Source organism: Vombatus ursinus, unplaced genomic scaffold, assembly GCF_900497805.2.
Source record: "Vombatus ursinus unplaced genomic scaffold, bare-nosed wombat genome assembly UNPS02009770.1, whole genome shotgun sequence".
Classification (NCBI taxonomy): Eukaryota; Metazoa; Chordata; class Mammalia; order Diprotodontia; family Vombatidae; genus Vombatus; species Vombatus ursinus.
Window position 1 is genome coordinate 11873384 of NW_020949548.1, and position 26944 is coordinate 11900327.

General features: G+C 42.2%; 1 protein-coding gene across 5 annotated transcripts in view; it reads left to right on the forward strand.

The window, feature by feature from the left end:
• GALNT18 (polypeptide N-acetylgalactosaminyltransferase 18) overlaps positions 1-26944 on the forward strand; it is a 460219-nt gene that overhangs the window by 267349 nt on the left and 165926 nt on the right. The window lies entirely within an intron of this gene.

Sequence of the window (26944 nt, forward strand, 5' to 3'; positions counted from 1 at the left end):
AATATTTTTGTACAAATAAGTCCCACCCCCCCCTCTTTTTTATCTCCTTGGGATGCAAACCTGGTGGTATTGCTGAATCAAAGTTTTGCACAGTTTTATAATCCTTTGGGCATAGTTCCAAATTGCTTTCCAAAACGGTTGGAGCAGTTCACAACTCCATCAACAATGCATTAGTGTCCCTGTTTTCTCACATCCCCTCCAACATATCTCATTTTTCTTTTCTGTCATATTAGCCAATCTGACAGGTATGAAATGGTAACTCAGAGTTGTTTTAATTTACATTGGAGATAGATTAAAAAACAGATCTGTATTTTCATTAGCATAGGGAACCACCTCTACCAATGTAGGTCTGCACTTATCTTGCCCTCAAGTTTATATTCTACTGAAAAATAAATTGCTTCATGGCTCTGGTGACAAGCCTATCTGAACTCCTAAAATGACAGACATAAAGACTTTGGTCGGTCCTGGGCTTGGAGCCTCTTCAGTTTGAGAGGATCTATTACAGCTTGTATTCTGCTGACCTCACCTTTGAGAACCCAAGGTTATAAGCTGAGCCACCACAAGCAGAATAAGAATAATGCTAGGTGACATTTCGGGAGCTCTTTGCCCACATGATCCCATTAAATGCTCATGTCAGCCCTGCCTGGGATGAGCCTTTAAACTTCCAGAGTTTGAGGTCAAGAGCCTCACCGGAAGTAGGGGAAGGGCCCTGGAGAGGCCTAGTTTAGCTCTAGATCAACTATTTCCTCCATAATTTTAGTGGTTTCCAGTATTTTCTGACACCCGCAAAGTCACAACTTAAGGAAGCATGAGTCAAAAAACCATTTGGCTGAGCAACTCATCATTTCATGAACCTAAAGCAAGGCTCTGGAGTGGGTCTAAGATCTAAGGTCATCCCAGTAAAATCAGAAGAGAAACTAATCAGAACTTGCTTCTGCCAAATGGAGAGTACTTCCAAAAGAGCAAGTCCATCCAATATAAGGGTATGAAGCAGCACTTAATCAGCTGCAGATAGCTATTCAATAGCTTAATCACAGAGCAAATGGGTCAAGAGTGAAATTGTCCAATTATCCCAGAATTTTGGGCTCTGAGAGTTGGTAGGAATCTCAGAAGATATATTATATAAGTACTATTTGAAGTAGGAATCTCTTTTACAACATCCTCAACAAAAGGTCATCCAACTTTTGCTTGGATACTTTTAGTGATGAGGAAGTCACTATCTTTTGAAAGACCACATTCAATTTTTGGACATCTCTGATGCTTTTAAAAGTTTATTTTCCCCTATATTGAGTCAAAATCTACCTCACCCATTGGTTGTGGTCCTGCCCTCCAAGTCAAGCAGAATAAGTCAAATCCTTCTTTCCTATGAGAGTGCTTCAAATATTTGAAAATAACTTAGGTCCTCCTTTAGCTTCCTCCTCCCCAGGCTAAACATCACCTGTTCCTTTAATTAATCCTTGTATACCAAGGCTTCACCTTTCTCTACCTATTGTTTGCCTTTATATGCTATTTCCCCCATTAGGATGTAAGCTCACTGAGGGCAAAGAATGTCCCTCTTTTGTATTTGTATCATCACAATTTATTCCAATGCCTGTTCCTGTTTCGTAGTAAGCACTTAATAAATGTTTTCTTATTCATTCACTCATACATTCATTCATGGTGTTCAGAATGTGGTCTGACCAGGGTAGAGTACAATAGAATTAGCACCATTAAGGCATCCTGACACTAAATTTATTGTCTGGAACAGGGGGGAAGAAGTATTCCCGGGGTTTCAGTCAATGATCAAAGCTTTGTGCTGTGAGATCTTTCACTAGCTGCCAGCACCAGACTTTTCTAAAGAAAATTTGAGAAGGCAATTTGGTCTCTTCTCCTCGTGTTGGTTCCCTGAAATCTCTGGAATCAAGCTTGCAAGCTTCCCCTTGTGGGAACCCTTGATGCAGACTTGAATAAGGTCTGCACTCAGTTACCCTGCAGGGTGTAACATCACATTTGCTCTCCCACTTGCCACTTTAGCTAATAAATGCTGCCGCAGAAGTGGGAAAAGGCAAGAAGTTTGAAAATGAGCTTTATACTCACCCTTATCTCCCACCAGCTTCCCACAGGAGCATGGCTAACATCCTTCTAGTAGGGAGCAGTCATGAACAGTTATATGGAAAATGGAATATCAGTAACAACAATGATAACACAAAGCAGTAGCCTTGGTGGTGGTAGTAGTAAAGGCAGCTAGGTGGGGAAGTGATAAGACCAGTGCTGGATCAAGAGTCAGGAAGGGCTGGGTTCAAATTCTACCTCAGACACTTGTTAGCTGTGTGATGCTGGGAAAGTCACATAACCTCTCTCAGCCTCAGTTTCTTCTTTTGTAAAATGAGGGTAATAATAGTGCCTAGCCCACAGGGTCACCATGAGAATCACATAAGATAATACATAATACAGTGCTTTGCAAGCCTTTAAGCGCAGTATAAATGGCAGCTATCATTAGTAGTTGGAAGAAGAGGAAAAGTCACTCTTCTCCCAGCTCCTTTCGGGACTTCTCCACAAACACACCTATGTAACCCATGGTTCAACTCCCTGCTATGCTTCCCCTGTTCCAATTTAAACTCTTTTAGAGCAGACTTTCTTTTTGTTTATATTTGTATTTCCAGTAATTAGCACAATGCCTGACACATTGTAAGCACTTAATAAATGCCCTATCTATTGCTGGACAGATCTATCTGTCTATTGAGTGTTGGTTGTAGAAGTTGCAGCATCAGCATCTGATAGATGAAGAAATTGAGAGGGTAAATGACTTGCCTAAGGACCTATATGCAGAAAGTGACTGAACCATAAGTCTTCTTAGAATCACAAAATCTCAGATTGGGAAGGGATCACATCTTGTTCAATCCATCCCTAACCAGGAATTCCCACTTTAATATCCATGACAAGCGATCAAACCAGCCTCCCCTCAAAGACCTCTACTGATGGAAAAATCATTATGTTCCAAGGCAGCTCATTCCCTTTTGGAATAACTCTAATTATTATGGTTTTCCTTCTGTTGAGCCCAAAACTCCCTTTCTGTTATTTCTCTTCCCTTGATCCATACTTCTGCTCTCCAGGGACCAAGCTTTATAAGTCAAATCCCTCTTTCACTTGACAGCCTTCCAAATACCTGGATACAGACATGAAGCCCCTACTCCCTAAGTCTCTCATCCAGGGTAATCATCTCTTAATTCATGCAACTGATCCTTATGGGACATGGCTTAGCCCATCCTACTCTTCTGATTCATTGTCCTATGATCTTTCCACCATCCTCTAAAGATAACCCTGGCCCTGATGACTAATGGAAGGGCAAGTGAGCCCTAAGACCCACTAGATGGAATCTTAACCCAGACCAGGCAGCTGCCCATTGTAGCACAGCTGATGGTCTATTGGCTCCACTAGAATGCCTGTTGCCAGGTGGGGTTACTGATGCTCTCATGGGCTGTGAAGACACTTAGATTCTGATCCTGAATCTGCCATACTAACTCACTAGATAACCTTGGGCATCTCACTTCCCATTCACTGAGCCTCAGTTTCTTCACTTAGCAGCTGAGGAGAAGGATACCAGTTCCACATACCTCCCAGGGATTTCATGAGAATACAATGAAACCAAAGAAGTACTTTGGGACAAAAAGCATCAGATGGACATTGGCAGTCGTACATATTAAAAGAGCGATTGTATTTTAAAATATATTTTTATTGAAGCCTTTTGTTTTTGTACCACCTACATTTTCCACAGTACCCTTTCCATCCTCTTCCCAGAGAGCCACCTCTTATAACCAAAAAAAAGGAGGGAATGAACCCTTCTCATCAAAACTAACAACCACATGGAAAAGCCCAACAATACTTGCAGTATTCCATACTCATAGTCCCATACCTCTGCAAAGAAACAGGGGAGAATGACCTGTGAGATTGATTTTTAAAGAAATAAACTAGAATTTTGACACCTCGTTAGAGCTGTCTTTTTAGAAGAGTTTCCCATGAATTGTCGATTCCAAGGAGGCAGTCTGTGTTCAGAGTCATTCCAGTCTCTTTTGGGGGTAACCTATGGGGGCTCCTGGTAAACTCTTTTGAATCTCTTCAATGTTGATAAATCTGTACCCGGTTCACACTTATCATATGGTTGTGGTAAAAAATAGTTCGCCCTCCCACTCCTTTCCATCCTCCCTCCCTACCCCTGTTAATTTTGGCTGGTGAAAAATTGGAGCCGAATTTATTATAGTGGTCTTGGGATGAGAGGCAGCCCTCCAATCAACTTTTGTCAGAAGTCTGGGCCCTCAAACCAGGCAAGAGGGTAAAGATGGGCTATGCAACTGGATTTTGACATCAAGGGAAAGATTGTCTCCTGAATCTCTCTGGGCCTTTAAGAAATGCTGCTTTTTTTTTAATTGAGTGGATGGTGGTAAAGATACCATGTTTGGGAGAGAATAGGGAGAAAATGATAGCAGTGAGAGTGATGATAGAAATACATAAACCATCTCCATTTAAATGGGAAGAAATGTACACTAAAATCCCACTTTTGAAGTGAATCTATTTTTTATGCAGTGATTTTGTGTAAATATTCTTCAGAGTGTAACCGTTGTTTTTCTTTGAAAGAGATATTATTCTAGGGGTATAGAGTATATTTAGGGTCATCTGTAATCAGACCAATATGCCATGAAGTGTTTTTTGGTTACAGATTGCTATGTCTCCATTATTTTCTCTGAGACTCATAGTAACCCTGAGAGGACAATAGCATAAATATTATTATGTCCATTTTATATGTGAGGAAACTAAGGCTCATCAAGGTCACATAGCTAGTATTAAAGGACATGATTAGATACATAGTCTCTCTCTTAGAGAGTGGGTTTCATTTTTGGAAAAAGCCAGCAGGCATTTGAGGTCAAGTTGGGTGAATTAATAGCTAACTAGAATCTATATAGAGCCCTAAGGTTTGTAAAAGGCAACAACCCTATGAGATAGGCGCTACAATATATCCTCACTTTACAGATAGGGAAACAGAGGCAAGTTAAGTGACTTTCTCAGTCATATGGCTAGTAAGTGTCTGAGGCTGGATTTGAAGTCAGAAAGTATCAGTCCTCCTGACTTCAGGCTCTGGTCCATTCACTGTACCACCTAACAGTCCCTGATATATGAGGTTCAAATCAGCCCTGAGAAATAGGTGTTATTGTCACCCCGTTTTGTGAATACAGGAACTGAAGTCAAGCAAGTTAAACAGAGCTAGTAAGTGATCAAAGCAGGATTTGAACTCAGATCTCCTTGGCTCCAAGTCTAAGGTACTATCCACTGCACTACCTAGCTGCTTCTCCTCTATTGAATATTTCCCTCTGTTTCCTCAGGGTGAGGGTTGGGGTGGAATAAGTGGAATCTGGGAGACAAAAAGCCTCAACCAGGAATGGTTTTCAATTCCTATTCTTTGGCCTTCCTAGAGAATCTGATGGGATTGCAGGAATGAACTGGAAATTGGATCAGGGCTGACCATTCATATGTTAAATTTGATGCCAAGAAATAAGGCACTAGAATACTGTGTGTGGGGGATGTAGGGGGAAAGAAGAGGTTAATAATGAGGGCAATGTTGTTTGGGAGAAATATAATGTGACCCTGCTCTTTTGGAGAAGGATTGAAGGAATTGCTGTGCAGACCCTGGTGATGAGATCAGGAAGTCTGGAGAGATTTTCTACCCAAACAGTGAGAAGGAATTAAATTAGCTTTCCATGGCATATTCTTGTATGACTGAGATTTTTTGCATGCTCTGCAGGATAACTTTCAATATCCCTTGTCCTGTCCCCTCTCCCCTTAATGGCAACCACAACTAAAAGTATTTACTTCAAAAGAGAGAAAGGATCTTTCCCCATGGCTGAAAGATAATGGCTCTCCAGCCTGAAAGGGTCTTAGCGCACATCCAATCCAATCCCTCATTTTTACAAATGAGGAAACTGAGGCTTGGAGAGGCTAAGCAATTTAATGAAGGGCACACAGATAGTAAGTGACCACGTCAAGATGCGAACCATGTCCTCTGACTACAAATTTGGCTTGCTGCTGTATCCTGTATTTCAATGTCTTCCAAATGCTGCAGTTAAGCTGCAGGTTCCTCTTTCCATGGTCTGACCATCTGCAAGTTTATCTGCATTTTCAGACATCATTTCATTTCCAAAACTTAAAAAAAAGAGGGGGGGGAAGACTGAACCAGGGAATTTGCTGAGCGTCCCTGTGGATGCTGCTCTGACACAAGCTAATAACTAAAGGCAAAGACCTTCCGAGGTAGCTGGTTAATCTTTTCCCAGCTGCCAGTGTTGGGTAATGTTTACACTATCCTCTCCCACCTTTGACTCTCATGAAATGACTTCACTTCAGGGTCTTAAACTCCTAAACACAAGGATAAGTTGGTCTCTCAGGAAGATTTGTTAGGATTCCACATCAGGTCCCTGAACTGGTATAAAACCAAGAGACACAGTGGAAAGAACTTCTGGGTTCAAGTCTCAGATCTGATATTTATTTGCTAGCTGTTGTGACCTTGGGTGGTTTAATTTTCAGACCCATGGTTTCATCTGTGAAATGGAATTAATAATACTTGCACTGCCTACCCAACAGGCGTGTGGCAAAGTGTTTTGTAAAATATAAGACCCTCTAAAAATAGTAGTAACAACAATAATGCTTTAAAGTTTACATGATCTCATTTGAACCTCACAAACACTCCCTGCTACAGTCTACGATTTCATTGCTGTGGAGCTCCCAGTGAGGAAGCAGCTCGCCTTCTTGGAAAAAGCACTGAGGACCTGGGTTCAAATCCTGACTATGCCACTTATTACCTTCGTGATTTCGAGGAAGTCATTTTACTTCTCTTTACCTAAGTTTCCTCATCTGTAGAATAAGGAGGTCAGACTGGATGGTCTCTGAGGTCCCTTTAAGAGGCAGCTGGGCAGCTCAGTGAGCAGAACACCTGGGTCCTGACTGACTTGTCCACAGTCACGTAGACAGTGTGTCAAAGGTGGGACTTGAAATCAGGTCTTCACTCGAAGGCTGGCTCTCTATTTGCCACCCCTCTCTGTGGCAGATATTTTAGGTATCGCTAGACACATTTTGTAGAGAAAGCTCCAAGCTCAGACAGTTTAAGGGTCTTGCCCAGGGTCACACAGCCAGAAAGTGTCAGAGGCAAGATTCTGATGTTCGATTCAGTACAGCCCTTAAGGCTGATGCTAAGTGGTCTCATCAGTGGCCACTGTTCCGATTTAACAAAAAGAGGGAAGCATGTTACAAACTGACGGGAAGACTTGTTCAGGTTCATTGGCTAGAAATGTGTCCCTTGTCACTCTGGAGACAGAACAACAAGGACTATTTTCAGGGAGGTTAATGCATTTCTGCTGGCAATGGACCTCATTATGTCCCAGGTAAAAGCTGTTCCTGATACCGTGGAGACTGGTGCCTTCCGAGTTTCTGTTTAGCTCCAGGCTCAGAGATCCCAAGCAATCAATGCAGAGCTTTCCATAAATACCTTTCAACCTGCTTTACAATTGAAGGGGAATATTTCCCTTCCGGTAATGCCCCAGGCATGGCTTCTCTGGATCTCAGGGTCCCCCATTCCAGAGAGATGTTGACCTTCAGAAACTCAGCGTCCCTAAGCTGTGCTTTCTACCATCCCCATCCCCTGACTCCCAGAAGGTAACAGAATTGCCAGTGCTTTCGCCCTCGGCAAGTAACTTCCTACTTCATCTGGTCTTCCTCCTGCAGATACTCAGAAGCCAGCCTGCCAGCTGCCCTGGCCAGCCAGAGAGGGGCAGATGCATTGCTACCATTCCTCTTACTCCTATAACTTTAGCAGAGAGCCATGTTCTCATTGATAATGATAGCTTGAATTTAGAGAGTGCTTCCATAGTTGGAGACTACTTCACATATATCATGCTATTTGACCTTCAAACAACCCTGTGGGGTAGCTCCAGAACCCCTGTTTCGGAGATAAGGAAACTGAGTCTCAGAGAGTTTGAGTGACTTGTCCTGAGTCATATTGCTCAAAAGTGTCTAAGGCAGAATTTGAACCCAGGTCTTCCTGACTTCAAACCTACTGCTCAGTCCACTATACATTATCCAATATATCAGAGATGCCAAAATCTCTGCCTGAGGGCCATGTGGCCTACAGCATGCCCAACCAAATTAAAATGTAATTGGCCGATGTTCAACAAAATAAATAAAAATATAGCACAACACAGAGAATGTTGATTTGTGGTTTTCTCAGTCAATATGCCTCCTCAGGGATCTGCTTGGATTTGAGCTAGTCACTTCCATACTACACCATACTAATTCTCTCCAATTTGGCCATTCTCTTCAGCAATGCAGCATATCACTGATTCCTGACTTCTCTGTGGCTCCACTCTTATCCATATGCTAATGGGATTCCACTCAATGGGGGCATGGGGCTGCCTCTATATTCCTGATATTTTCAAAGGTTGCCCATCTGCTATTCCAAACTCTTGGTGTCTGATGACCTCTCCTCCTTTTCCAGTCATGCTACTAAAGTCCTCCTCTGATGTCTCATCTTGCTGTGGAGCCAACCCAGAGCTCTCAAAACCTCCTCCAGTGGAACCCAAAGTCTGGCAGGCCCTAGAAGACTGAAAGTCCTCACTTATGGGTCCAAGGTTGGACTCCATGCCTGTCATCTGAAGACCAGCTTAGGTTCATTTGGAAAGGCTCATCATTGGAAGGTTAAACTCCTAGGGATTAACTATTTTTAGCCATAGCAATTGACAGAAACTAATTATTAAGTCAGGGGGCAGTGGTCATCTTCAGGGGCAGAAGGAAGGCTGCTATCACAGATCCAGGAAGGGGAAAAGAAAGGAAGTAAGCATTTACATAACACCTACTATGTGCCAGGCACTGTACTAAGTGCTTTATAAATATTAAATCATTTGATACTCACAACAACCCTGGGAGGTAGGGACTGTTATTATTCCCATTTTAGAATTGGAGAAACTGAGGTAAACAGAGTTTAAGTGACTCACCCAGGGTCACACAGAGGCCAGATATGAACCCAAGTCTTCCTGACTCTAGGCCCAGACCACCATGATACTTTGGAAGTATTAGAGTATTGAAGAAAGTATTGTGAATAGCAGTAATAACAAATCTTGTACATTTGTATTACAATGTAGGTAGGTTTCAAAGCACTGTCATACTCATTATCTCACAGCAGTACCTAGGGAGAGCAACTATTAAGATCCCATTTTACAGATAAGGAAACTGAGTCTTAGAAAAAGTTAAATGAATTACACAGGGAAACAGGGATGCTAAGTGGCGAAGGCCAGGTGTCTTAACTCTTTGTCTAGTGTGCCTTCTTTGATTTCCTTGTGGCATAGAAGAAAAAGTTCTAGGACAAGAAGACCCGGGCTTACATGGCCCCTCTGACTCTGTGTGACCCAGGCAGATCACTCTCCCCTCATAGGCCTCAGCTTCCTCATCTATAAGACTGGGGAAGGAGGGTTGAATTAGATGATTTGTGATCCCATGACCATGGTCTGGCTGGTCACTGTGTGTTTGGGGACTCTGGGCACCAGAGCTTAATGGCTTAGCTCATCTTGTCTGAGGCCAAGGGATCAAGGGAATAAGTTCTTTTTTTTCTTTAGGAAGGTCACATCGCCTTAAACTTCTGATATAGCTGATCCCTTGGAAAACTATTATGAAAAGTGTGTTTGATTTGGATTTAGAGGACATGGGTTCAAACCTTGGCACTGCTACTTACTACTTGGGCAAGTTCTTTAATCTCTATAGACCTTAGTTTCTTCATCTTTAAAAGGGGGTTGTGTTAGATGTCTTCAAAGGTTCTTTCTAGATTTAGGAGTCGATGATCCTCCTTACACAGTGGCCACAGTGGTGGAAGTGGCGGCGGCAGCAATAGCAGAACCTCAGGGGCAAGGATGCCAGGACAGCACCCATAACATGAAGTGACTAATGCTTCAGTGCATTATTTAAATTGTCCTGGGCTAGTAGTAAGGTGCATTAAGCACCAAATTGTATAAACCTAAAAATTACAGTGTAATGCTGTAAAGAGGCATAAGGGACTCAAAGAAGAACGAGCTTGAACATTGGCGTAGTCTGTAAAGATGATCAAATTCCTGATTAAAATCACCTCCTAGGATCCAATGGCCTCTGGAGGAAGTGGTGAGGGCCTTGGAATTCTAATTGGGCAGAAGTGGGGCTTTGCAGAACTGTGTACAGATACAGCTCTCTAGGGATAGAAGAGGTCCGGAATGGGCTGGGCTGCCTGGTAGCAAGCCTGCCCCCATGGCTTCTGGACCCTTCCAACCCATGAGAAGAAACACCCCACATTGGGCATAGTTTGAACTGCCATCAGTCAGTCAATAAACCTTTATTAAACACCTGCTCCATGCCAAACACTGTGCTCAGTGCTAGGGATACAAAGAAAGGCAAAAGACAGTCCCTGCCCTTGAGGAGCTTACAGTCTAATGATGGAGGAAAATATCCAAACAACTCTTCACAGATAAGATATAGACAGGATAAATTGGAGATAATCACAAAGGGAAGAATTTAACGTTATTAACTAGGTGTTTCAAAGGAACAAATATTTGGGACAGATTTTTTTTTTATACTTCACTAAAATCTATGTGATATTAACATCATGTAACCCACCAATTGGTCAGATGGTCAGCTCTCTGATTAGCTATATTGATCAGATAGTCAACAGAGCTGACCATATCACTCCCTCATTCAAGCTTCAGTGGCTTGCAGTTACTTCCAGGATAAAATACAGATTCCTCTGTGTCACATTCAAAGCCCTATATAACCTGCCTTCAAGCTGATTAACACCCTCTCTATTCAAGACAAACTGGCCTAGTTTCTATTGCCTGTACATGACATTCCTTCTCTTTCCTCCGAGACTTTGCCCTCATGGAATCTCTAGTTCCACCTCTTGGAATCTATAACTCTCATCAAGGCTCAACTCAGGTTCTACTCCTTCCATGAGGACTTTCCTAATTCCCCTATTAGTTAGCGCCCTCTCCTCATTTACTCTGTATTTTTGTTTATCTATCCTGAACTTACTTATCTGTGACCATGTTGTATTTCTCCAAGAAAATATAAGCTTCATAAAGGCAGGGATTATCTCATTTTCAATTGATTGACAAGTATTTACTGAGCACTTCCTACTTATCTGTGCAGACACAGTGATGTACTATGGAAAACCCAACCCCCAGTGTCAAGGAGTGTACACAGAAGTGTATGGGTGTGAGTGTGTCTATATATATTGGCACCTATGTGTACTCACAACAATTCTATTGATCCATTAAAATATAAATGTGGATGAGGGAGCTCGCCAGAGAAAGAGGAAGAAAGGGAGAGGAGAAAGAAGGAAAAGAGAAAATGGGAAAGGAGGGAGGGAGATAAAAGAGAGAAGACCAAAGGAGGAGAGAGAAGAGAAAAGAAACAATGGAGGGCCTGGATCTAGCTCATCCATGTTTATTAAGTACCTACTGTGTATCATGCACTGGGCTAGGCATTGGGGATACGAAAATGAAATAGCCTTTGCCCACAAGTTGATTACACTCTATGGCTAGGGGTGGGGATATGGAAGTAATATAAACAGATGTACAAAGAGAAGTATAGAATATGGTCGTTTGAGGAGGTAGAGATGGTTCTGGTCTTCCAAAGTTGCTTCCAGTAGCAAACAGGTTCTGTTGGGCTCCCTGCCCCCCATACATGAGCAAGCTTGTGTTGGATAATGTATTACTGGGGTGAAAAGCATGAGGCAGGATTGGATTCCTCTATACTTTTGCTCAAAAGCTCACATAGGTGTTTGGTGAGATGATCTCAGAGCCAATGGCCCTTCTAGAGATAAGCACTACTCCCTGCTTGACCATCACTGCAGAAAATGAATGTGAGATTTCTATCTTTCTTACATTCAAACCTTTGCCATTTTCATGTGTAGGTCCACCCTCAATTAACCCTCAGATTCTTTTTTTTTTAATTTATTATTTTACTATTTATTTTTTTGTTTTCAACATTTACTTCCACAAGATTTTGAGTTCCAAATTTTCACCCCACCCCAAGATGGCATGCATTCTAAATACCCCTTCCCATAGTCTGCCTTCCCTTCTATCTCTCCCCCCCTTCTCTTATCCCCTACCCCTTCAATTTTCCTGTAGGGCAGGATGGATTTCTATACCCCATTTCCTGTATTTCTTATTTCCCAGTTGCATGTGAAAACATTTTTTTAAACATGTGTTTTTAAAACTTTGGATTCCAAATTTTCTCCCTTCCTCCCTCCCCAACCACCCTCATTGATAAGGCAAGCAACTAAATATAGGCTATACATGTGCAGTTATGCAAAACATTTCCATAGTAGACATGCTGTGAAAAACTATTTCCCTTAATCCTATCCACCCATCCATTCATTCTATTCTTTATTTTGACCCTGTCCCTCCTCAGAAGTATTTGCTTCTGATTACTCCCTTTCCCAATCTGCCCTCCTCTCTATCATTCCCTTACTCTCTTGTCCCCTTCCCCTCCTATTTTCCTGTAGGGTAAGACAGATTTCTACACCCAATAGAGTGTGTATGTTATTCCCTTCTTAAGTCAAATCCTATGAGAATAAGATTCACTCATTCCCTCTCACCTTCCCCTGTTTCCCCTCCACTGTAAGAGCCTTTTCTTTTCTGTTTTTTTTTTGTGGGATAATTGACTCCGTTCTACCTCTCCCCTTCTTCTTCTCCTAGTATATTCCTCTCTCACCCCTTAATTTTATTCTCCAGATATGACCCCTTCATTTTCAACTCACCCTGTGCCCTCTATCTATCTATCTATATGTATCTATATGTACATACAATTTTTTCCCCTCCAACTACCCTAATACTGACAAAGGTCTCATGAGTTATAAATACCATCTTTCCATGCAGGAATGTAAACAGTTCAACCTTAATAAGTCTCTTATGATTTTCTCTTTCCTGTTTACCTCTTCCTGTTCCACTTGAGTCTTGTATTTGAAAATCAAATTTTCTATTCAACTCTGGCCTTTTCATCAAGAATGCTTGAAAGTCCTCTATTTCACTGAATGACCATTTTTTCCCCTGCAGGATTATACTCAGTTTTGCTGGGTAGGTGATTCTTGGTTGTAATTCTATTTCCTTTGCTCTCCGGAATATTATATTCCATGCCCTGCGGTCCCTTAATGTAGAAGCAACTAAATCTTGTGTTATCCTGATTGTGTTTCCACAATACTTGAATTGTTTCTTTCTGGCTGCTTGTAATATTTTCTCCTTGACCTGGGAACTCTGGAATTTGGCTACAATATTCCTAGGAGTTTTCCTTTGGGGATCTCTTTCAGGAGGAGATCAGTGGATTCTTTCCATTTCTATTTTGCCCTCTGGTTCTAAAATATCAGGGCAGTTTTCCTTGATCATTTCTTGAAAGATGATGTCTAGGCTCTTTTTTTGATCATGACTTTCAGATAGTACAATAATTTTTAATTTCTCTCTCCTGGATCGATTTTCCAGGTCAGTTGTTTTTCCAATGAGATATTTCACATTGTTTTCTAATTTTCCATTCTTTTGGATTTGTTTTACAGTGTCTTGATTTCTCATAAAGTCACTAGCTTCCAATTGCTCTATTCTAATTTTTAAGGAAGTATTTTCTTCAGTAATCTTTTGGAATTCCTTTTCCATTTGGCCAATTTTGTTTTTTAGGGCATTCTTCTCCTCATTGGCTTTTTGGACCTCTTTTGCCATTTGGGTTAGGCTATTTTTTAAGGTGTTATTTTCTTCAGTGTTTTTTTGGGTCACCTTTAGCAAGCTGTTGACTTGTTTTTCATGATTTTCTTGCATCACTCTCAGTTTTTCCTTTACTTCTCTTACTTGCTTCTCAAAATCCCTTTTGAGCTCTTCCAAGGCCTGGGACTGATTCATATTTTTCTTGGAGGCTTTGGATGTAGGAGCTTTGGCTTTGTTGTCTTCTTCTGGTTGTATGTTTTGATCTTCTTTGTCACCAAAGTAAGATAATATAGTCTGACTCTTTTTGTGTTGCTTACTCACGATCCCGGCCAATTACTTGAGTTTTAAACTCTTTGTTAAGGTAAGAGTCTGCTCCAATGTGAAGAGTGTACTGTCCCAAGCTTTGGGGGTTTGTACAGCTATTTTCAGAGATACTTATAGGGACCTGTAAATTTTCAGTTCTTCCAAGGTGGTATGATAAGGGGCAAGGTGTTTCCTCTCCACCACCACAACAAGCTCTACCCCACCAGCACTTCTCCTCTCCCCAGGACCACCCCTCAGAACTGTGACCCAGATCCAAGCACTGGTAAAGCAAGAGCTTCCTACCTCAGCACTGGCAAAGAGATCCCTGCAATCCTCCTCTGATCAGCCATTGGATTCCCCCTCAGTCTGTAGGCCGGAAGCTCAGGTAAAAGCCACGGCCCTGGGCCGTGCTTGAGACTTGTGGCTGAGACCTAGCTCCTCTCTCACAGCAGTCACAGACTTTTCCCACTGACCTTCTAAGTTTCTTTGTTGTTCAGGGGCTGAGAAGTCTGGAAACCGCCACAACTGCCTGTGATTCAGTCCTCTGAGGCCTGCTCTGGGGTTGCTGTGGTCTACGTGCCCACGTCAAACTGTGCTCCTCTCCCGCCCGGCGCAATATACCTTTCTGATCAACCATCCAGGCTGTCTTTGGCTGGAAATTTGTTTCACTCTGTCTCTTTGTGGGTTCTGCTGCTTTAGAATTTGTTTAGAGCCATTTTTTTAGGTATTTGGAGGGCTTTGGGAGAGAGCTCAAGACAGTCACTGCTTTCCCTCCGCCATCTTGGCTCCGCCCCCTAACCCTCAGATTCTAGCCATTGTCTGCCAAAGTTAGTATAATAAGTCCAGTATAATAATACTGAATACAGTGGCTATAAGGAATTACTCACTGAGTCAGGGAGGAGGGGGAGATCATTTTTAAAACAGGAAATAACAATTTTTAAAAATCCCTTCACATAGGTGGGACAAGCATAATTTTCGTTTTACAGATAAAAAAATGAGGCACAGAGAAATGAAGTGATTTGCCCAGAGTCACATAACTAGAAATCACAGAACCAGAGTATCAGTGTTGGAAGGGACCTCAGAGTTCAGTTAATTAAATCCATACATAAATTGACTCTACTTCAGGGGTAATAACCTTTGGGTCCCCAGACTTTCAAGGGGTCTATGGACAGATCTCAAGGCATCCATGGATTTAGATGGGGGAAAGATTGCATTTTACCTTTACAAAATCTCTTGAATATGCTCCCTTCTCTCCTTTGACACTGCCACCACTCCAGTGGAGGCCCTTATCACCTCATGCCTCAATTATTGCAATAGTCTGAGGGTGGATCTGCCTATCTCAAGTCTCTCCTGTTCCATCATCCTTTCAGTCACTAAAGTGATTTTCCTAAAATGCAGGTCTGATCACATCTCTCTCCTTTCTCTCTGTCTTCTCTCTCTCTGTCTCCTCTCTCTCTCTCTCTCTCTCTCTCTCTCTCTCTCTCTCTCTCTCTCTCTCTCTCTCTCCTTTCTCTCTCCCTCTCTCTCTCCCTCATACTCAATCAACTCCAGTGGCTTTCTATTGCCTCCAGGGGGACCTATGGGGTATTAAGGGAGGATTAGCATCCCTGGTATGAGTACTTGCCAAACCCTTTTTAGGGCCATTCATCCACCTTGGGTGTTCACCTATCACCCAGGTCTCACCTATGGCTTCAAGAAGCTGTAGCATGCACTCCAGTAAAACCATCTGGGCAGACAGTTAAACCAGTTTGAGGGAAACCAACAGGCCTCAAACCCATTGGTGAGTTAGGGGGATGTATGCCCCAAGCATATGAAAACTCCCCCACCCCCCACCACAGAATGGACGGATGAGAACAATTTGTTCCAATGGCCATGAAGGCAGCTGAAGCAGGTGCTGCAGAGCTTAGAGCTTGGTCAAACATCAAAGATGCCACAGTCATCCACTATCTCTTGGGCCATTGTCAGTTGTCTTAAATTTTGTCCTGCCACTGGACTCTAATGACTCTGGAGGAAAGAGTAAGGCTAATGACTTGGTGCACACTGCCTTACTTAAATCCACTTCACGAGCAAGTCAAGACATCACCACGTGATGTCATTGGTCCTTGTTGAAAATGGAGTCAGGAGGACCTGAGTTCAAATCTGGCCTCAGACCAAACACTTGACACTTACTACCTGTGTGACCCTGGGCAAGTCACTTAACCCCATCGCCTAGCCAAAAAAAGAAAAAGAAAGAAAGAGAGAAAGGAAGAAAGAAAGAAAGAAAGAAAGAAAGAAAGAAAGAAAGAAAGAAAGAAAGAAAGAAAGAAAGAAAGAAAGAAAGAAAGAAAGAAAGAAAGAAAGAAAGAAAGAAAGAAAGAAAGAAAGAAAGAGAAAATGAAGGATAAACAACAATAACATTGCCTCCAGGAGCAAATAAAAACCATGTACTCTTTGATCCAGTGACACTGACCTCCCGGCTGTTTCACAAATGACACTCCATCTCTCAGCTTTGGCATTTTCTCTGGTTGTCTCCCTGGAATTCTCTCCCTCATCCTCTCCAACTACTGACCTCCCTGGCTTCTCCTAAGTCCTATCTAAAATTTCACCTTCTACCAGAGGCTTTCCCTAACCCCTCTTAATTCCTGTCCATCCCTGAAAAACAACCCTCTAAGCTCCACTTGAGGAAATCTAGCAGGACTGAGTGAAACCAAACTCTATAGTCTGGCATAATACAGCAAAAAGATGATGCCCATAAAAGACAACTGCATTAAGCAGGACAGATGAAAAGGAATCTAGGACCGTAGGAAGCTGGGGCCAGAATGGCTGCAAAACTGGTCAGGGGTGATGAGGATAGGTCATTGTTGAGACAACTTGTCAAGAGACAGGATAGAGCATTTGGTGGGCTGCTTTGGACAAGGGGTATCCTATGACATCTCAAAACACTCAAGGCTCTGCCAGACTGAATCCCAATATTCATTGTTGAAAACAAGATTGGTAGGGTCTTGATGCCACTCACCATCCTGGTAATTTTTTGAAGCAGAATGCCCTTTCCTGGCCAACATTCCTTTATGTATGTTAGCTGTCTCATTAGAATGTATGCTTCTTGAGGGTAAGGACTGTTTTTATTTTTTGAATTTGTATCCCCAGTGCTAATCATAGTGCTTGGCTGGCACATAACAAGAGCACCATAAACATTTTTTATTCTTCCATTCATTCCTCTATTCCTTCATGCATGAATTCATTCAAAGCTCAGTACTTAGTAGGGTAGCCCTGTTTCCCTCAGATTACTATCACTTTCTTTCTTCCACTAGCCAAACCCTCATGTTCTTCCCCACAACTTTTGCTTTGGAAAGTTCCAAATCTGGCATCTTTTCCTTTTGCTTTGTAAAGCAGGGCAAATTTGTTCCAACACGTTTCTCCACTTTTGTCTTCCTGAAGGGTTTATTTATTTAGTTCAATGGCCAAATAAAGTTACATGCTCCCCCTCAGCCCCGTGCTGTTCACTTACGGGGCCTTTGATAATATCAATCACCCTGAATCTCTTTTCTGTTACATAAATCATCTGACAGCCTCTGACAGATCACACAGCTGACTTTGAGGAGGAGATGACTGCCATTTATGAATAGTAACAAACAAAACGGAGAGTTCAACAGTCTTTATTATTTGTGCCTTGGTTTTTCTGATTCAGGAGTGTGTAATTTGGTGGGATCATGGAGTCTATCTAGGTCAATGGTCTGCCTGATTCTGTTGTATGAGATGCTTCCTAGGAAGGGATCAACACACATATAAACAAGTATATACAAAATAAATAGGAAGTTAAAATGTGTGCTTTCATAGGGTCATATATTATTATCTGTGTTGCACAAATGAAGAAACTGAGGCTGAAAGAGACTAAATGATTTGCCTAGGGTCACACCTATTATAAGTAAGTGTATGAAACTGGATTTGAATTCAGGTCTTTGTGACTATAAGTTCACTACTCTTAGCTCCCCAATTACCCATTTCAAATTAACAGCCACTTCTTAAGATCTATTATTTGAAAAAAAGATGCCTAGTCCAATTCTTTAATTTGAGGAAATTAAAGACTAGAGAGGTTAGGTAAGTTCCCTGACATCATGTAGTTAGTAAATGATAAAAGCAAGATTTGAACCCAGGCACCCTGACTCCCAGTCTAGAACTATTTCCACTGTGCTGCTTTGCAGTTAATTGGTTTCTTTGGGAATGGCCATAGTGGAAGTAGGTCACCATGGTCAAGGTCACCATGGCTTAGGATGAACCTGGGGAATTTTCTTATTAAGATTCTCATCATGTCCCCATTGGCAGAGAAAGCTAGCTACTTGCTAGAAGGAAAAAAGCCATTTTCCTTTTGGGGAACAGTGAGAAGAGGGAGGAGGGGGGAAGTATCCTCCACTGGCAAGCATGTGCCAGGGTGTTAGCTCATCATATCTTAGTGCCCCACTCTACTGTGGCAATCACTCTGGTTGGACGTTGTTCCGATCATGCTTTGTCGTCTTTCCTCCTTTCATATCCTTTTACTGAAAGCAAAGGGAGGGATGTCCATGTAGAGGAGCCAAGAGCAAGTTCTAATTGGTAATCTATGATTGTAGCGATAGCTATTGGCTACAGGGACTGGTTTTTCTCTCATTACCATGTTGAGGATCTGAGCTGATGTCCCCCAAACAGCCTTATACCTCTGGTGAGCCACCTCTAGCATCCTGCCAACTGCAGCCCAAAGGCTGCTGTTGCTCTCTGCATGTCTACACCCAGGACTGGCTTCAAGTGTCAAGGCACACTCCCAGGGGCAATGCTAGCTAACTGCTTCATGGGCAGAGCATGGAGAGTGTCACCAATGTGCCATCTGCCAGATGCATCTGTCTGTTGTTCACCCAGGACACCCAGGAATCTAGAGTTAGAATGTCCCACGTACAAGAGAAGAGGGATCTATACCATGGGCTCTGGATGCTAGTAGGAGAAAATAATCATGGATAACTGTTGATATTTCCAGAGGATTTCCATGGGATGGAGCAGTGGATAGGGTTGGCCTTGGAGTCAGGAAGACCTGGTTCCACCCTTGATGTTTATAGGCTATTTGACTTAGCCTGCCTGTGCCTCCAGGCAACTTTGTAAGATTTTTTTTAAGTTGCAGAGAAGATGCCAACCTGCTTTGCTAGAAGGAGTTTTCTCTCTGTGGAGTTCCCTAGGCCAGTAAAATCACAGTCATAATCTCTATTCATAACTATGTGCATTAGGTCACTTCTCACAAAGCTCCATGAGGTATATATTGGGTCCAACCACCACCATTTTATAGAGGGGGAAACAGAGTCTCGGAGAAGTTAAATGGCATGCTGAAGGTCTCTCAGCTAACAGATGGTGACTATTAAACTGAAATTCCTGGTCTTCTGCCTCCAGGTCTAGCATCCTTCCAACTTTAGGGACCAAGAGGACCCAGGTCAGTGAGCCAAGAAGGGCAGATGCTTTCTTTATGACTGGTGAATGCCAGGTGCCTTCCCTTAGCTTGATGGTATGCAGGAAAACATTCCTGGACTGTATCATCCATGTAGCATTTGGTATGAATATATGGGGGGCTCAGAACTCAGCCCTTCAGGCCCACAGTGGGTCTCCAGATGGCATATGCAATCCTCTTCCATATCTCCAGCAGTGTCGCTGGGTTTGGGTAAGCCAGATGGATGGGATGTCATCTGACCATTCTGCTCAAGACAGCTCACTGAGAGTTGGCATCTGACAATAAGGGCAGTCCTGAAAGTCAAGGACCCTGTCTTGTCTGAGGGCTGGGAAGTTCCCCATGCAGTAGAACAGCACGTGCAATAACCAAATTTTGCTCTGTAAGGGGTGATCTGAACAAGAGAGATCTGACTGCATGAGACAAACACTTCCACATAGCACTTGACTCTTTGATTCAACATATAATTATTATAATTTGGTTCAAAATATAACAATAATAACTCGCACATAAAGTGCTTTAAGGTTTGTAAAGTGTTTGACAGCTGATTGTTGCTGCAACCTATGAGGATCTCCATTTCACAGATGAGGGAATTGAGGCTGAGAGGTTCAGTGTCTGAGCCAGGATTTGAACCCAAGTCTTCTAGCACATCCACCACTCACTACCTCTTCATCAGTGTAATCAGGAGAAACAATACTGAGAGCAGAACTTAACTGAATTTCCTTTAGTTGAATGTTTGAAAGGGGAGAAACAAAATCAGGGCTCCACAGAGAAGGACAGGGATAGATTTCATTTAGATAGAACCAAACCTCCAGAGAGCCCCATCTCAGCGCAAGATTCTCTATTACTTTAGAGAGGCCATGTGGTATTGTGTTCTAGACTTGGAGTAAGGAAGACCTTGGATCAAGTTCTTCTTCAGACCTTTATTCACTAGCTGTGGGTTCAAAAGCAAGTTATTCACAGTGTCTATAAAGTGGGGGTGCTGATAGCACCGTTCAGCTCCCTTGGGATGGCGGGCAAATTCTCTTTAGAAGGCCTTCCCCACAGCTTAAGTGAAACTCAATTCTCTTAAAAAATATTTTTAATCTTTCTTAAAGATGACAGTTAACTCCTTCAGTTTCTCAGGGGAAAAACGAACCTTCGTTCTTTCTCTCCAAGCCACGATCTCAGTTACCTCATCTGTAAAATGAAACATTGATAGCACCTGCTTCACAGAGTTGTTCAAGGCAAGGATCAAGGCAGCTTGGTGGCATGCTGGACCTGAGGTCTGAAAGACCTGAGTTCAAATCTTACCGAAGGCACTTACTAGCTTTGTGACCCTAGGTAAGTAGCTTCAACTCTCAGCCTCAATTTCCTTATCTATAAAATGGGGATAATAATAGCACTCACCCTGCATAGACTTTGCTTTTTTAGCTTGAAAGTTTGGGTGAGTGCAGAGAAATGCCAGCTATCAGACAGGGATCATTTCTTGTGAGTATGAAATGAGATGACATGTAAAAGGCTTTGCTAGCTATTGTAAGTGCCATGTGTCAATTATTGTTCTTAGCTATTACAAGTGTTATATGATATCAAGTGTTATTATTATTAGTTGCTTAATAAACAAGGGCCAACAGGTGTAGGCTGGGATGTTTTGATGAATAGGATTGTATATAAGGCTGGAAAGTCCGGGCTTTGGGTCTGTCTCTTTTGGATCCAAGGCTGTACAAGGGACACTTTGAACCCAGAAGGGCAGTAAGTAGATTTTGTGTTTGCTACATCATCCACCCTCTCTCCATACCTTTCTTTCTGAGACTCCAGGATCTAATCAACCCAGTGATTGGCAATCTTAAGGTTACACAGAGTAAGGGGTGGGACATAACACACTGTAAGGTGTGATTTCAGCTGGAGGTCTTGTTTCCCAAACAACTTTCTCCACCTGCTTTTCTCCAACCATAAATGGGAAAGGAGGCTTTTAGGTTAAGTGCTTGAGTAGCTATTTAAATGCAAATCCCTGGGTAGAAATACCACTTTAATCTGTTATCTGTCCATGACACTTTAGCTTGAATAAATTTACCATCTTTTCTCTAGGGGAGGTTTTGATAGGGGGACAGCAAGAGGACCGTGGGGCCCAGGGAAGATGTGTAGGAAAGGGAGGGACCTATCAGAAAGTAGGGGACAGTTCAGAAGTGGGAAGTGAGGCACAAAGTTCAGTTACTTGACAATTTTCTGATGCTGGTGCTGGTTAAAGATAAGATATTTAATGTAAGAGGTCCAAAATGACTCTGGCAGCCAATTTGGAGGCACATTGAAAATTTATGTCATTGAAAGCCCCAGACAGTGGGAAGGCTAGCTTCCCAGGGCAAGTGAAATTGTTTCCTTGTTAGGATATGGTTACCCATAGAATCACAGAGGTAGAAGGGACTTTAGAGTCATCCAGAGCAACCCATACCTGTATTAGCACAAAAGGTACAGGGTCACCCAGCCTGTAATGAATCTTCATTGAGGGCAGAATTCATGACCATATGAGAATCAGCTGAAAGAACTGAGGCTGTTTAGCCTGGAGGAGAGAAGAATGGGGGTGGGCATATATAAGAGCTAGGTTCAAATATTTGAAGGATTGTTAAATGGAGTATGGATCAGACTTGTTCTGTAAGAGCAACGTAAGTAGAAGCCAAGAGGCGATACCAATTTAGGCTTGATATTAAAATTTTTTTTTCATAAAATTTTGAGCTCAGGCTGGATGACCACTTGTAAGAGATGCTGGGAGTAGAGGGGATGGTGTCTTTTTGTGGAAGCACCTAGATTTTGTGATTCTAGGATTCCAAGTCCCAGGGCTCCAGGTCCAAGAGGGAGTGTGCCTGTGACTTTCATTTTTTCCTTTGAGCCTGGGAATCAACTGGCAATGTGACATTTTCCTAAAGATATTTCCCTTGAGTGGTCTCATACAATCAACTTAGCGTTTTGGCTGCTGGTTGGGCTAAACTCACATGGACAAAACGTCCTCACCTGTGCCTCCCTCCTCTTAATGGAAATAAAATGGACTTGTGCCATTTCAGTTCTGGATGGTGGTCTGTTTAGAAGGCAGGCTCCAGTATCAAGAGTAGATCCCCAATGCTGCCCATGGAACTCTGCCCGCTTTGACCTGGGTCGGTTAAGAAGTCCAATTAGCTAGTCAAGAGGAGGGAAAAGTCGATAAATTTGTGTTTTGTTTAGCCATATCCTAGGAATGACCAGGAGGATCCCCCGTTGTGAGATGTTAAGTGTTGCCGGGGCTCTCACCTGAGTTGTTGTAATAACCTTCTAACTGGTCTCCCTACTCCAATCCATCCTGTAAATAAAGTTATTAATGCATAGCTCTCACTTCAATTCAATAATTACTTAGTAAGCTCCTACTATGTGCTAGGCAATGTAACAGGCACTAATGGATACTCAGATGAATCTGTAATCTCATCAGTAGGGGAACGCAGGTCAAAATCTAGCCATTCCTGCCCATCTTGCACATCTCTTGTCGGCGCTCATTGCTTGGAGCCCGACCAATGTGTTGGAATTCTTCCTTCCATGTAGAATCCTCACTTAAATCCAATTCACAGGCATGTCAGGATATCACCCTTGTCATGTCTTTGTTCCTCTTCAAAAATGAAAGACGAATAAGACGAGAGTTCCATGAAGAATCACAGATCTAAAGATTTAATGAATCTCAGAGTTCTTCTAGTAAAACCCTCTCACTTTCACAAAGGAGGAAATTGAGATATAGGAGAGGCTAAGTGATATTTCCTAACTCTGTGTATATATGAACTGTCGGAGACAAGATTTGAACCCAGGTTATTGACTCCAGAATCAGTATCCTTTCTTCTGAACTCAGCTGCCTCCCTTACTTTCCTTGATGTCATAAGGATGCCCATGGAGGACATAAGATATCCATTGCTGCTGCTCATTCTCCTTACTTAACCAGCTGTCACTCCTTTTCTTTTTACTGGTTCCTTTATTTCCCTCTGGGCTCAATGTCTCACCCTCCAGACTTCTTTCACCATCATTCCCCAGCAGCCTTCTCACCCTGGAAGATCACTCTGCCCCTGCAGCCCCTTCTAATCGATCCATTCCTCCCCAAACCTTCATTTTAAGGCAAATGTTCAGGTCAGCCATGTTCATGCCTTCATTCCTCTTGGGCTCCTCTTATGGTTCTCTAGACTTCTTTGTCTACCATCCTTCTCACCCTGGAAGATCACTCCAGTCCTGCAGCCCCCTCCTTTGATTGGCCAGTTCCATTTTACAATACACATTCCTTTGATGGAATCCTTTATTTGAGGACTGATTTTCCCCCTCTTGGTACCCCATCGGTAATGAAATGTAGTATGTAAAGAGCTCAGAAGACCTGAGTTCAAATCCCACTTCTGTCATATACCAGCTTGTGTGACCCCGGGCAAGTCACTTAACCCTTGTTTGCCTCAGTTTCCTCATCTGTAAAACTGGGATAATAATAACACCTGTCTCCCAGGGTTATTGTGAGGAGTAAATGAGATAATTGTAAAGCGCTTAGCACAGTGCCTGGCATATGGTAAGCACTATATAAATGTTAGCTGTTGTTGTTTTTGTTATTTTACTCACCTGTCTGGAAAGACTTGGGGGGCTCTTCCCTGCCAATAGGATAAAATTTAAGCTCCTTAGCTTGGCATTGAAGGGTCTCTACTACCTGGAAATGTCAGAAGAACCCTAGATTTGAAGTCAGAGAAGAGCACTGACCCTGGTATTAGAGGACTGACAAGTTTAAATCCTGCCTCTGATGCTTGCTACCTGTGTGACCTTGGATCAGTCACTTATTTGCTCTTCCCCAACATGGACAGCTTCAGTTTCTTTTGTTAGACTTTGCTTTTCTAGCTTGAAAGTTTGGGTGAGTGCAGAGAAATGCCAGCTATCAGACAGGGATCATTTCTTAAGTTTTCTGAAGGAAATGGCCCTGGGAGAAGGTGATGAATCTCTCTGAAACAGGAGTGTCTACAGAATAAATATTCCCCCAGGGGATTGGCTTGAAGGATGTGTTGACAATCTGCTTGCCGATTTCAGACTTGTTAGCAATGATTCATCCAGGCCTCACCTCAGTCTTGTCCCATGAACAGCTGACGCAGGTTTATTTGCAGTGACAACCATGGAAATCTCACAACCCTATCTCTACCCCTGTGTGAATTACACTGTACCTGACCATCTCTCCTAATCAACAAGGAACTGACAAGCATTTGTTAAGTGCTTACTATAAGCAAAGCACTGTACTGAGTGCAGTTAATACAGGGAAAAAGAAATAAAAACAAAACAAAACAAAAGAAAAAACCATCCCTGCCTTCAGAGAGCTTACAGTTTCTAAAAAACTAGTCCAAAGACTTGCATGGACTGATGCTGAGTGAAGTGAGCAGAACCAAGAGAATATTGTACACAGTAACAACCACACTGTGCAATAACTAACTTTGATAGGTTAGCTCTTCTCAGCAATGCAAGGATCTAAGACATCTCCAAAAGTCTCATGATGGAAAATGCTGTCCACATCCAGAGAAAGAACTATGGAGATCGAATGCAGATCAAAGCATACTATATGCTCTTTTTTTTCTTCTGTTTTGTTTCTTCTTTCTTGTGGTTCCTCCTATTGGTTCTAATTCTTCCTTACAACATGACTAATGTGAAAATATGTTTAATAGGAATGTATATGTATAGCTTATATCAGATTGCACACTGCTGTTTTAGGGAAGGAGGTGGGGAGGGAGGAGGAGAAAAATTTTAAACTCAAAAGCTTATGGAAATGGTTGTTGAAGACTAAAAATAAATAAATTAATTAATTATTAAAAAATTAATCCAAGACTTTAAGACAACCCATTTTGCTCCTCACGGTTGAGTGATACTACTCTAACTCATAATTAATTTTTAAGTTTCATTGAATTTTATTTTTTCAATCATCAAGTATTTATTTTTCCTTCCTACTCTCCCCAAAGAAAAAGAAAACCCTTGTCATAAATATAACCAGTCAGCAAGCATTTTTGAAGTGCCTACTATGTGCTGGCACTGTACTAAATGCAGAGGATACAAAGTAATTGCCCCCCCATAGTCCTTGTTCTCAGTCTAATGGTGGAAATGCATGCAAATAACTAGATACAAACAAGCTTTACACAGGATAAATTGGAGATAATCAACAGAGAGAAGGCATTAAAAGAAGAACAAGGTATGCACAGTCAAACAGGACAAATTCCCATATCGACCATGTTTAAAACATGTGGACCTCATTTTGCATCTTTAGTCCATTACCTTTGTGTCTCTGGAGGTGGGTCGCAGTCTTTGCCATCAGTGCTGCAGAATCATGATTGGCCATTGCATTGATCAGGATTCCCACATCTTTCACAGTTGTTTATTTTTATACTGCTCTTCTTACAGTACAGATTTATCTGATTCTGCTCACTTCAGTCTATATCAGTTCAGATAAGTCTTCCCAGATTTCTCTGAAACCATCCACTTCATCATTTCTTACATCTCAATAGTATCACGTGATGTGAATATATAAAGGAATTTGTTCAGCCATTCTTTAATTGATGGGAAATTCCTTAATTTCTTTTTTTTTCCTACTATAAAACTTTTTGTACTGTTAGGACCTTTTCCTCTTTCTTTGATCTCCTTGGGAAGGAGCTTACATTCCAATGGGGGAGACATTCTTCAATTGCTATATGTGCTAGCTTTGGTGACTGGGACAGGCTGAAGTTGACAAGCAAGCTAGAATCATCGGGTTGTATCAGTAGGTTCAGTGCTGCTCAGTCTGGCTGGGCTCTAAACCCTCATTCTGCAAGTGAGGAAACTAAGACCCAAAGAGGAGAAAAGACTTGTCTACAGGTAGCTAGAGGGAGCTCTGACTAATAATAATAATATCGATATTTTTCCTACAATGTTTACAGTTACAGAGCTCATCGTATTCATGATCTCATTTGATCCTGAGTAACCACGTGAAGTCAACATTAACCTTATTTTTTTGTTGTTGTTCAGTAGTTTCAGTCATGTTTCACTCACTCTTCACAACCTCATTTGGGGTTTTCTTGTCAAAGTTACTGGAGTGGTTTGCCATTTCCTTCTCCAGCTCATTTTACAGATGAAGAACTGAGGCAAAGAGAGTTAAGTGACTTGCCCAGGGTCACACAGCTAGTAAGTGTCTGAGGCCAGATTTGAACTTAGGCCTTCCTGATTCCAGGCCCAATGCTCTATCCACTGTACCACCTAGCTGCCCTCATTTGACAAGTGAGGAAATTGAGGTCCAGTTAGGGATGTGACTTGCACAAGATCAATGGTTACAGGCAGAGGCGTGACTAGAAACTGTGTCTCCTGACTTCCAGTCCAAGTGTCTTTGTATTACATTTCTCTATCTTCTTAGAGTATTGGATTAGAAGTTAGAAGAATTAGGCATGAAGCCTACCTCTCATACTTCAAAGGGTGACCCTCTCTTACAGGTGAGGAAACTGAGGCTGCAAGAGGTTAAGTG